Source organism: Podarcis gaigeae (genome assembly GCF_964106915.1).
Source record: "Podarcis gaigeae genome assembly, chromosome: 9".
Taxonomy (NCBI): Eukaryota; Metazoa; Chordata; class Lepidosauria; order Squamata; family Lacertidae; genus Podarcis; species Podarcis gaigeae.
In genome coordinates, this window is record NC_139685.1 from 57,497,235 (window position 1) to 57,510,508 (window position 13,274).

Consider the following 13,274-nt stretch of genomic DNA (forward strand, 5'->3'; position numbering starts at 1 on the left):
TGCTGGACTAGATGTGCCACTGGCCTGATCCAGCAGGCTCTTCTTACGTTCTTACAAACTTGACAGTAATCCCTACTGAATCCAATGGGATTAATTTAAGAGAAAATATTACTTAGGACCACCTACAAGTGGATACATTACAGTGAAAGATAAGGCATACATGTACTGCAATTTGCATGTGCAAGTGAAATGTGTTCTTGAAAATGTTTGTGTATACATGCTGTGCATTTATGTGCCCACTATTATCAGAGAAAGTCATTTCTGAACTTTTTTTTTAATGCAGAAATCACCAGATAATAATTGCTGGTTTAAAAACAGCCTGTAAGTATTTATCTTAAAGGTAAAGGGACCCCTGACCATTAGGTCCAGTCGTGGCCGACTCTGGGGTTGTGGAGTTCATCTCACTTTATTGGCCGTGGGAGCCGGTGTACAGCATCCAGGTCATGTGGCCAGCATGACTAAGCCGCTTCTGGCGAACCAGAGCAGCTCACGGAAATGCCGTTTACCTTCCTGCCGGAGTGGTACCTATTTATCTACTTACACTTTGATGTGCTTTCGAACTGCTAGGTTGGCAGGAGCAGGGACCGAGCAACGGGAACTCACCCCATTGCAGGGAATTGAACCGCTGACCTTCTGATCAGCAAGTCCTAGGCTCTGTGGTTTAACCCACAGCGCCACCCGCATCCCTATTTATCTTACTCAGCACCAAATCCTGTGTTCTTGATCGCAGAGTAAATGAACCAGACAGTTGAAAATGGAGGGGGAATTCAGCCATAATACTGTGGGGGTGGGAGTAAAGAAACAGTGTTTTGTTTGACTCACGTCTGTGTGATCATCTTCCTTCTCTGAGCTAACTTTCAACCAACTGCATGACAAAGTGAGAATGTGGTTTTGCATTTCCTGTGGTTTGCTTTCTGAGCAAGATCTAAATCAAGAGGCAGTGAATGCTGCGGTCGTTAATGCTCTAAAAAGCATGTGGATACAGCAAGGAGGCTGGAAAATAAATATCATAAGGATGGCTTGCCCATCACTTCTTGTGTCACCTGCACCTATCACCATCATTCAGTACGAATGGCTGCTTTCCCTCTCTGTCCGCTCACCGTGTGTGCTCATCCGACAGTCAAATGTGGGAGAGCTCTGTGGCTACCTCAGTTCTGGCACTTTCATTTTTCTCTCACTGTTGAAGACAGAAATGGGAAGGGCGGGGAGGCAGACCGCAGAAGCAACAGCCGTAGCACATTGCTGTGTTTCTCCCAGACAGAGAATTCTCCAAAGCGTGCTTTGGCTAAACTTAGGTGGAATGGAACACATATGGAAGTGAGAGCTGGACCATAAAGAAGGCTGATCGCCGAAGAATTGATGCTTTTGAATTCTGGTGCTGGAGGAGACTCTTGAGAGTCCCATGGGCTGCAAGAAGATCAAACCATTTCCATTCTTAAGGAAATCAGTGCTCACTGGAAGGACAGATCCTGAAGCTGAGGCTCTAATACTTTGGCCACCTCATGAGAAGAGAAGACTCCCTGGAAAAGACCCTGATGTTGGGAAAGATGGAGGGTACAAGGAGAAGGAAACAACAGAGGATGAGATGGTTGGACAGTGTTCTCGAAGCTACCAGCATGAGTCTGACCAAACTGCGGGAGGCAGTGGAAGACAGGAGTGCCTGGCGTGCTCTGGTCCATGAGGTCACGAAGAGTCGGACACAACTAAATGACTAAACAACAACAACAGACACATATAAATACCGCTCTGAAAATACATTGAATTTTCCGTAAGGCTCATCACCGCCATCTAGTGTCACATTGCATACTGCACTTAAAACACACTTAAAACATTTTATTTGCAGCTGCATAGCTGAGTCCTTAGACTTGGTGTTCTCTGCATACAGAAACCAACAGAGGTGCCATCCTATCCTCAGCCGTCTGGATCTGCCCTGCCTCTGGTCAGCTTAGCATGGGTCTTTTTCTCTGCTTTTTGTTATTAAAAAAAAAAAGTGGACTAGCACAGCTTCACCTGAACAAGCAGAATCTGAATGTGGTGTCATTTCTAAAAGGTCATCTAGGAGACAAACCTGGGATTATCACGGGAGGCTCTTCTGTCAATCACACCCTCACAGGCACATTTGGTGGGGATGCGGGAAACGGCTGTCTTGGGAGCTGCTCCCAGATTCTGGAACTCTCTCCCTGGAGAAGCTAGATTGGCACCTTCTTTGTTGTCCTGGTGAAGACGTTCTTGCTCTGACAGGCTTAGGGGAACTGCCTGCTTTCAATGAAAGCACTGGTGCCATGCTGTTTTTATTGTAATTACAGTGGACCCTCGGGTTACGTTACCTTCAGGTAACGTAACCTTTGAGTTGTGAATGCGGCAAACCCAGAAGTGTATTCTTCTGGGCTTTGCCTTGCGCGTGTGTGCAGAAGTGCTCTGTATGCCGCATGCGCAGAAACGCTCTATCGCGCTGCGCACTTACGCAGAAGCGGCACCTCTACTTGCGGATTTTTGGGGGTACATACAGACCTCTGGAATGAATGACATTCATATCCAGAGGGTCCACTGTATTTGTATATTTTAAACAAGATTTTATATATGCATATAGTTTTCATTATATCAGTGTTTAATGGTTTTTAATTGATTGTTTCTTCTATGTTTTTAGCCATTCTTGTTTTTATACGTAAGCTACTTTGAGTTCCACAGGGAAAAAAGCAGAGTATAAATAAATGTATCATCATCATCAAATTTATCTAATAGAATAATTATAACTCCCCACTTCTGCCACCAGGACTCTGTAAAGCAGTTGAGGTACAGCTGCATTCACAGCCCGCCCGACCACTTGTGAAAGAGGACTTCCACACAGACTTTTTAAAATATAAAATCTCAAAGTAATGTGAAGATGTGGAGAACTGAACTTAAGTTTGGAAAAATGAAAAATCAAGGGAAACTGAAATCAACAGATTCGCCCAAACCTACTCATAGTTTGGCAATATTGGGGTATCTGAAAATAGATGCTTGCTCTTTTGTCTTGATGTACAGGATACACAGAAGTGTGTGTTTGTGTGTGTTTTAATAAAGGACACAACACAGAATATAAATGTTTGGAGTGATTAATTTGCTGTCCTGCAAATACTGTTGGACTACTATGGACTGATGAGAGTTCAGCAACAACCTTTAGAGATTAGTTACCTTCAGGGTAAATGGTAATATTCACAGGTCCCCCCCCCCCCAAAAAAAACCCCGAAAGTATTCTGATCATAGAAGATCTTTTGGCAGTTGCTTTAGTAAAAACGTGGATAATAATTCATTACCTTGAGAGGAATGTTGGCCAATGAAACCACCCTATGAACGCTCAATTGGAAGTGCATCAGGTACAGATCTAGATTTGCATGACTTGGACCAGCCGTTGAAACACAATTCCGTTTGTAATTGATGCACAAGTTTCTTCAAAATCAGATAAGCCTGACTGCAGGCTAATTTATTAAACAGTGGCTTGGACAAAGAAGCCTGCCAGGTTCAAGTAAGGACAGAGAAAAGTATGTGTCGTGACTAAAATGATAAATGAGGTCATGTGTTATCAAGAGGGAGGTCAGCAGTTGCATAAATCAATCCTTGGAAGCATCGACTCATGAAGTATCTTTTTTGTTGCAAGTCTCCAATTCCTGCAAAAGGAAACGCAGGCGTTTCAAGCTGCCCGAAAGCAGGTCAGTTTATCTGCCCGTCTAGCCCAGTATTTATTGTTGTGACTGGCAGCAGCTCTCTGAGCAGAGGCTCGTGTTTCCCCATAACCTGCAACCTTTAGCTGAAGATGTCATAAGTGACCATGACAAGCACGAAAAGCTTGCCACTGAGCTATGGCTCCTTGCCCTAAAACATATTTGGGAAACTATTAGTCTCCTGCACATTTACAAAAAAACCCAGGGGTGGCTCAACATGTTTTTACCCAAACAGTACACTATATGAAGTTTATATTGAAATCAAAAGTTAAGATTAATGCTCTCATTTCAGTAGCCATTCAGTGATGCCACCAGAGTGCTGTTTGGGGAAGAGGTCCAGGGCCCCGCAGCAGAACTGGCTTACCATAATTTGAAGTAAGTGAAATAAAATAGTAAGTGAAATAAAATCTCCCTTCCGCACACAGGCAGAAGAGGAGGGAGAACATTTCTGCTTGTTTATTTTCTTAAACTCTACAGTTTCACACTGGCATTTCCAATGCTTGTTTTTGTCCTCCAATAGGCTTTAAAACGTGGCTGTCTTAAATGTTGCCTATGAAGTTGTGATGAATACTGTTGTTGTTGTTGTTGCTGCTGCTGCTGCTGCTGCTGTTGTTGTTGTAGTAAAAGCAGAGCATCATAGGATTAAAAATAAAATAATAATGAAACTTTTAACTTTTGAAAAAAACAACCACCTAATAATGTTTTTTAACAAGAAGAATTAGAATGCTTCAGTGCTCTGGGGGCAACATTTTTTTTGAAATTCTCACTTTTTGCAAAGCTCATGGACCTAGAGAAACATAGGGAAAACATAGAGCTATTAAGTTCATAAAAACACGATGCTTTGCGGACCCCCGATCTACATAGCTGTCAACGTTTTCCCTTTTTTAAGGGAAATTCCCTTATTCCGAATAGGATTCCTCGCAAGAAGAGGGAAAAGTTGACAGCTATGCCGATCGAACTGGTGGAGTTAACATCACAAGTCAGCCTGGAAGTGTGGGAAAGACTCTTCAGTCACAATTCACTTGATTATTGAGCCCCCATACAGAGCTCAGTAAAGGAGAGTCTTACTCATCTCTGAGTACAATTTTAACAGATTCAGCTGTGCTTTCAGTGGTTTGGATATTTCCTTTAAAGTTGCTTTAATTGAATGGTTCTGCTTTTCTAAGCAGCACATCACAAATATTAATGTGATTTTTCTTTTCATTCCAAAAGGTGGACATTTTACTCTTTTTAATTGATAATTGAGATTCATGAGCCAACTTTCCATTGAGGACAAAATTGGTATTCTTAGGATATCTGTGAATATTCTTGCCTCATATTAGCTGTTCCCTGAAGTGATAAGTGCTGCAAAAGGAGTCAGAAAAGCTTTTTAACTGTGACTTACGAACAAACTTCTAGATAGGACACTCGCATCATGTAAGTTGTTTTATTATTTCATGAAAAAACACTGCCAGAAAACGAGTGCAGGAAATATTAAGAGTCCCAAATAATACTCCATCGGATTCCTCATCTGTTGCAGTGAAAACAACAACCACGACTACCTTTTTTGAATTTGTCCCAAATAATTTATATTCTGGCATTTAGTTCAAGTCATCTGTAAAAAATCTTCACTGGCCTTAAGCAATAAGAACATATCCGCCCCGCCCCCCATGTGTATATGTGTGTGTGTGTCTTGTTGATATTCTTCCTTCAAGCATGACTTGAGACTAACAAGCCATTCCCACTGAAACTAGGTGTTCTTGCCTTTCTGCACCCAGTGGATTTTGGATTAAGCTATCTTGTGCAACAACAACAACTGTGTTTCTAGCAATTCAGAAAGGTAGATAAAGTCATTAAGGTGGAGCCACGATTGTCAAGTAATTCAGTAAACCTGACTGGAAGAAGGTTTATAGCAAATAAAAAGAAATGTTTCTTAACGCAATTCACACTTCTAGCATTCATTGCCACAAAATACGTTGATTCTCACTATCTTCAATGGCTTTTTGAGAGAAAAAGACCAAATCTATGACATCTTAAAATAAAAATACTAATAAATAATAAAAACAATTATGACTTGCATCCGTGTATACAGTGGTACCTTGGGTTACAGACGCTTCAGGGTACAGGGTTCCGCTAACCCAGAAACAGTACCTCAGGTTAAGAACTTTGCTTCAGGATAAGAACAGAAATCATGCTCCGGCGGCGCGGTGGCGGCAGGAGGCCCCATTAGCTAAAATGGTGTTTCAGGTTAAGAACAGTTTCAGGTTAAGAACAGACCTCCAGAACGAATTAAGTTCTTAACCCGAAGTACCACTGTAATTCAATGTACCAGTGTAAAAAGGGGCAAGAAAATTCAAATCCATATGCTTCATTGAAAATAATAATAATAATTAAAATTAAAATTTCTACACCGTCCTCCTGGTAGATCAAGGAGTTCTAGAAATAAAGTAGATTCTGCAAGCCTGTCCCTTTGTAAGCTGATTCAATGGAATTCCTACAGCAAATGCTCCAATTCTAATGTGTGAACATCCAGACTAAGTTTCCCTGCTAAAGGTAAAAGGTAAAGGTACCCCTGCCCGTACGGGCCAGTCTTGCCAGACTCTAGGGTTGTGCGCTCATCTCACTCTATAGGCCGGGAGCCAGCGCTGTCTGCAGACACTTCCGGGTCACGTGGCCAGTGTGACAAGCTGCATCTGGCGAGCCAGCGCAGCACACGGAACGCCGTTTACCTTCCCGCTGGTGAGCGGTCCCTATTTATCTACTTGTACCCAGAGGTGCTTTCGAACTGCTAGGTTGGCAGGCGCTGGGACCGAGCGATGGGAGCGCACCCCGCCGCAGGGATTCGAACCGCCGACCTTTCGATTGGCAAGTCCTAGGCACTGAGGCTTTAACCCACAGCGCTACCCGCGTCCCAGTTTCCCTGCTAGCTGCAGTTAAATCGGAGGGTAGACTGCAGGAGGGCTCCAGCATTCTGTCACAAGATGTACTTGTGACATCTTGATGTTGCATGTGTACGCATCACGTCTCCCTAAGTCAGACAGAAGCTTCCTGAGCTTTGGGAAGGAGGTGCCCAGGCTCTGACATAATGCTGGAGCCCTCCTGCCTCCTCTCCATTTGGGAAGGTGGAGGGAGGGCTCTTGGGGCTGTCGGCAGATGCACCGAGTTGCTCCCAACATTGGGGGAGCCATTGTGCATGCATGACATCCCACATATGCTGCCTCCCAACCCGATTTAACTGCAGCTAGCAGGGAAACTGGGATGTGTGCATCTTGATCATGGATCTGAAGTAAGCTGGTGTCTGTCAGCAGATACAAGGCTGCAGACAGAGTAATCAGGTCAAATTGAATCCAACAGTCAGACTAGTAGCAAGCAACAGCAGAGGCAAGTCAGCAATCCCTGTCCCTTCCCTACCATAGTAATAATTTGCACCCGTGCTATAGTAAGTTTCTATGCAGACGTCCGTGTTCCATAACCTTCCAAAAAAAGTATAAGATGTCAAATGTCCCCCTCTTCATGTTAGCCCTGTCTGGGTGTTCAGTTCACTTGGGTGAAGACTAAAACATGAAGGACAGCGAGGACATGCTGGCCTCCAGGTTCTAAGGACTTAACTATAGAGCTGCAAATATAACGTTTTAACTGTGTTTTAAGTGCATTATACAAATGTGACACTAGATGGCGATGGTGAACGAATGACACACACACAAGCACATGTTTAAAAAATGTATTTTCACAGCATTTTTCATATATATGTAAATTCCACCTAAATTACTTTAGGAACCTCCAAAAGTACAGAAATCTCCTTGCTTCAGAATGCTGCCCTGCAACTCACAGAAGGCTGTCAAGGACTAAAAAATAAATAAACACTCTGAATATGCTCTGCAAAAAACCATTGTAAAGCTCACAATTGAAAATATCACTGAGTTGCGATATCATCTCTACACTGCCATTTGGTGCCACAGTGTTATAACACATTGATAATGCTGTATTTTGACTAATGTAGCTGAGTCGAAGGAGAAAAACACAAACTGGGGGAGACGGGAATTGTCAGCATGCTGCTTCATGCGGTTGTCTTCATGTAAAATATGAACTGAACCCCCAAACAGGACTACTGTGTACAAGATTAAATGGAATGCAGTTATTGGAAGTGCTGCTTGTTAGACTTAAAAATGAGAAGTTATGGGTGCACATAAACTAAACCTGAACACTCATATTTACTGTAAGGATTGCCAACATGATTTGTGGCCCGTTAACAGGCAGTATTGCTTGCTACGGAAGTGCCCCCACATCTTCTAACATAATCCCTAGAACCCAGAGAGTATATATACATCAGCACTGAATTGTTTGACTTGCAGTCCTAAGGTTTCCTGGAGAGGTCTTTCCTAGTCTTGGCATTTGAGCAGTAAGAGGAGCCAAGGATTAAACCGGAGATCTTCTGCATGCAAAACATATGTTCTTCCAGCCAGCCCCTTTGCTGTGTTTGTAGGGCATGACAACAACAGGAAGAATGGATATACTGCTCTCTCCTTCATCTCTCGGATGTAGGAATGTGTATGCGTGTGAAGAATTTGTCCAGCTATTATACAGTAATGCATCAGCAGCAGAACAGAGCTTTCTTTAGAATATCAATCTTACCTCCACGCATACTCCATGTAGCTTCAAGGAAATCCTTAGCAAACCACAGAAAAATCAACTGTCCAGCTCAAGCAGAACGCACTTAAAATAAAAGCTTCCATTCAGGTGGGCATGTTATCTTTTTATTCTCTCTTATACCACCTCTCTGAGCATCTGCTTCAAGAGCCTTTCAGCTGTTTAGTAAGGAGACCACACATTGTACAAACCACAGCATTCACAGCACAGTTTCCATAGTAACCATCTTATTAAAGCAGCCATCTGCTTTAAATATTAAACTTCATAAGACCATCATGGCTTTAAAACAATATCACATGTTCATGAAATATTAAAACGGGGAACAAAGGGCTGCAAAGAAGAACTTCTCCTGATTTTATTCTATTTTAAAATCTGATGGATTATCCTGGAGTTTGTTCTGATTCTTTAGAAACATAAATGTGTAAATGTGTAACAAATCCATAAATATACCTACTGCAAAAGCAGTCTCTCTCTCTCTCTCTCTCTCTCTCTCTCTCTCTCTCTGACTATTATTACTATTATTTTAGCATATTCACAGAGCAAGCAAACAAAAACTACATATGTAGGGACTTTCTGAGGTGTTTTTTTTTTAAAGCAAATTTAAACATATTTCATTTTAATAATCATTCATTCTTTATCACTTTTTAAGTACCAGATCTCATGAGCATTGCAAAAGAAGTGTTTGAGACAATGGGGAACAAGATAGGTGTTCCTCTCCTGCACTGTTACATAATGAATAATTTTAAAGGTCTCATATTGTGCACAATCAATTTACTAGGAGATCATCTGTGAAGGATAGAATTACAACACAATGTCAAGTCTTCTTTCCAAATAAAGTATGAGGTCTGGAACCTTTAAATACTTTATCAGCAGCAATACAAATTCAAATAGCAACCTGCTTTACTTAATGGTGACTTCAAGTTTAGATTTTATTATTATATATTGAATTTATATACCGCCCTATACTCGGAGGTCTCAGGACGGTTCACAGAAAAGATCAACATAAAAACCACAATATATATAATCAAAAGAGCCACATTTTAAAGGGTCATAGGATGTCTATCAGATCAACCAAAGGTCTGGTTAAAAAGGAACGTTTTTTGCCTGGCACCTAAAGGTGTATAATGAAGTTGCCAGGTGAACTTCCCTGGGGAGAGTATTCCACAGATGGGGAGCCACCGCAGAGAAAGCCTGTTCTCCTGTTGCCACCCTCCTGACCTCTTCAGGAGGAGGTACATGAAGAAGGGCCTCAGAAGATGACCTCAGGGTCTGGGCAGGTTCATATGGGAAGAGGCGGTCCTTGAGGTATTGCAGTCCTGAGCAGTTTTATTTCACTGCGTTTTGTCTTCTCTATTTAAATGCAGTCATTTTGTTCACTGACATTTCATACTGTTTGGTTATTGGAGGAGTACTATCAAGTTTTGTTTTGTTTTTTAAATACCCATAGAAGCAAGAAAGGTCCGTATAGTAAAAGCTATGGTTTTCCCAGTAGTGATGTATGGAAGTGAAAGCTGGACCATAAAGAAGGCTGATCGCCGAAGAATTGATGCTTTTGAATTATGGTGCTGGAGGAGACTCTTGAGAGTCCCATGGACTGCAAGAAGATCAAACCTATCCATTCTGAAGGAAATCAGCCCTGAGGGCTCACTGGAAGGACAGATCCTGAAGCTGAGGCTCCAATACTTTGGCCACCTCATGAGAAGAGAAGACTCCCTGGAAAAGACCCTGATGTTGGGAAAGATGGAGGGCACAAGGAGAAGGGGACGACAGAGGACGAGATGGTTGGACAGTGTTCTCGAAGCTACCAGCATGAGTCTGACCAAACTGCGGGAGGCAGTGGAAGACAGGAGTGCCTGGCGTGCTCTGGTCCATGGGGTCACGAAGAGTCGGACATGACTAAATGACTAAACAACAACAGGAAGAAGCAGTGAGCGATTTCTGCCCTAGCCCTCAGGAAGCAATGGCATAAGCAATGGGACCTGCCCTACACACAGTGTTTATCAAAGTCCAGCAAAAGGGTTCCTTTTTCAGTTTTCCTTCTTTTCTGCTCCATTGCTGTTCTCCCCCTTTTTTCTTTTGAAGTAAGGTTATCTAAGGCAATACATTCTTTTCAGATAGTCAGATGCACCACTTCTTGAGGACTACTCCGGAGTCATTCAGCAGTGAAGAACTTCAGAAATAAGAGGTTTACAACTCAAGACTGCTGTATTCCAAAAAGGAATCCTCTCTTCCTCTTGAACTCAATCTCTGTTTGAAGCACAGGAACTTTTGCTCGCATCAGTCAAGCAACTCAGAGGCCTATGGGCCACTGCTGTGTCCTGCCATGCCTTGATGCACTTTCAAGCAACATTCTTCCACAGATACAAAATTACAAAGTAGTCTCTCAGTTCTGCCCTCAAATACCTAAGATCCACTTCTTCAAAAGCAAAGGCGGAAGAATAATTCAGCTCTTAGGTGCGGCTTCTGCTAAACCAGCTATTCAGGATTTCTCTTTCTTCTACTGTTTAGATGACAAACCCACGACAGCGTCTGTATTTATTCTGAGATATTAATCTAAACTGACACATCATGCTTGCCTTCCGGCAGAAACCTCTTTCCCAATGTCCTGCACATCTATCAATCCTATTCTCTAAAAATTAAGCTCTGCAGAATCCCCAACAATCTCCAAAGCACTCTGGCAGCTAAGTGCAAGGGGCAAAGTCCTCATGAGCAATCATTTATACTTATTATTATTATAGCCGCCTCACATTGTTAATCAGGCTTTGCAATAATGATAATACTGGTGAAATAATAACAAGTGGTCTGTAACACTTCAAGCAAGGACTCCCATGCTTCCTTGATTCTCTGTTCTAAAACACCACACAGAGAAAACAAGTTGCCATACCTAGCCTTCTCCCTGAAAAATGCTACTCTTCTACATGTAGGGAATATCCTTCCTTATGCAGAAACAGCCGTCCAGTCAACCTGCAGATTGTATCTCAAGTCACAACACACAGACATATATTTACTCACAGAAATATGTTTACCGTCTCATCTCAAAACAGCATGCATTTCTTTTGCAGTACTTTTGCGATAAGAACTGTCAGGAACTATATCTTGTTAACCACAGTGTTTCCCAATTGGCAAACTATTGTAGACTTCCTGTTTTTTCAAAAGTCAAGCCATGGACCCTCTACTTTCAAAGGTGGCAATTTTGGTTATGTGAATGCTGCATGTCCCAGCACAAAACTAGGTTGTGTGTCTTCCAGAGCCATGAGAGCCATGTGAGAGCACAGTGGTCCCTAAACACATATTTTTGGGCACCATGATCTCCCATGAGATGCGCGTCTGGCCACAACCTCACACATTTCTGGGCACTGTGCTCTCACGTGAGACATGCTCTCTGAAAAATGGGATGTGACAGACAGTTGATGGGTATGTGTCACGGACCCCCTGGGTGGGTTTCACAAACCCCCCGGGGTCCACAGACCCACAATTGGGGACTGCTGTCTTAGTAGATTTACAGCACAATCCTAACCATTTCTATTCAGGAGTAGGTCCTATTGAATTCAATTAGGTTTACACCCAGTTAAGTGGGGTTAGGACTGCAGCCTTACCATTCCAAAAACTTGTGGAAACCATTGAGATTCTGGACATTATATGTAATTTTAGCATGCAATGTTAACACATGTTTTTGACAGAATAATGCAATAGTAGAGTTGGAAGGGACACCTGTTGGAAATCCAACCCCCTAAAATGCAGAAATCCTGCCCACAATTCAAAACACATACCTTCTGGTTAATGGCCAGACCCACTGTCCCACTGCTAAATTGTTTTAAAATTACTGGTTTTATGGTGTGTGGGGTTTTTTAATGTAACTTGCTTTTAATGTTTGTTTTTATATGGCTTTTGTAAAGTGCTTGGAGTTTTTCCTCCCTCAAGTAAGCAGTATGTAAATTTAATATATAAATAATTTTAATAAAGAAAAAGAAAAGAAAAGAATATGATGCCCCTTCAGGCAATCATGTTGTCTGACCATGGCAGTCAGAACTGTAGTACCTAACATAAGACAAGGATGGGGTGGGGGATAGAATGGTAATTGGGTCCATTCATATGTCTTGAACTGAAATCTGTCAATTACATGAAGATGTTGTTTTCAGGTTGTTTGAGTCAAAGTTAAAGCTAAAGGTTTGGGTTTTTGTTTTTTGTTTTTAAAAAGAGAGAGAGATCCATACCCTGGGAGAATTACTTCAGGAGTTTCTTCACACACTTGACTGGATTACAGTGGTACCTTGGGTTACAGACACTTCAGATTACAGACGCTTCAGGTTATAGACCTGGAAGTAGTACCTTGGGTTAAGAAATTTACCTCAGGATGAGAACAGAAATCGCGCAGCGGCAGCGGAAGGCCCCATTAGCTAAAGTGGTACCCCAGGTTAAGAACAGTTTTAGGTTAAGAACGGACCTCCAGAACGAATTAGGTTCTTAACCTGAGGGACCACTGTACGTGGAAAACACTTTGAGAAGGATGCCATTCTTTCACAGAACTGAATTCTGTATGCCAATTAATGCCAAAATGTAAAGCTGTATGTGTCTCCTCAGAAGTAAGACTCATTCAGTTCAATGGGGCTTGCTCTCAGTTAAGTGGGCAGGGAACTGCAGCCATGGAATTTCAATTCTGTGCAATGGCTTGTTGATTGTTTTTATTCCTCCAGTCTCTTTCTTAAGAAAACTTCAAAACGGTGTATTTTTATAAGGGTTTGGCTCTGGTTTTAGTCAGAGTGTATTTTTAAAAAGAGTGTAGTGAGCAGAGTACAGCATTTAAAATTAGCTAAATGCCATGGGGTGGCAATAATTAAACTGCCACTTGTTATCCGATATCTTTGAAACAAGAACTGAAACACATTAGCAGCCAACTCAGTTTCAGGAGGTGAACTAAAAAGATGCAGCACAGATTTGACTGGCAGT

The 13,274-nt window shown here is 42.1% G+C and overlaps 1 protein-coding gene and 1 long non-coding RNA gene across 3 annotated transcripts in view; one reads left to right on the forward strand and one right to left on the reverse strand.

Annotated features, from left to right (window-relative positions):
• TET2 (tet methylcytosine dioxygenase 2) overlaps positions 1 to 13,274 on the reverse strand; it is a 69,393-nt gene that overhangs the window by 39,937 nt on the left and 16,182 nt on the right. The gene's annotated exons all lie outside the window — the stretch shown is intronic.
• Positions 3,226 to 12,703, forward strand: LOC310852958. Its single transcript, XR_014568483.1, has 3 exons — positions 3,226 to 3,689; positions 3,994 to 4,076; positions 12,526 to 12,703. It is a non-coding gene; the product is annotated as an uncharacterized lncRNA (long non-coding RNA).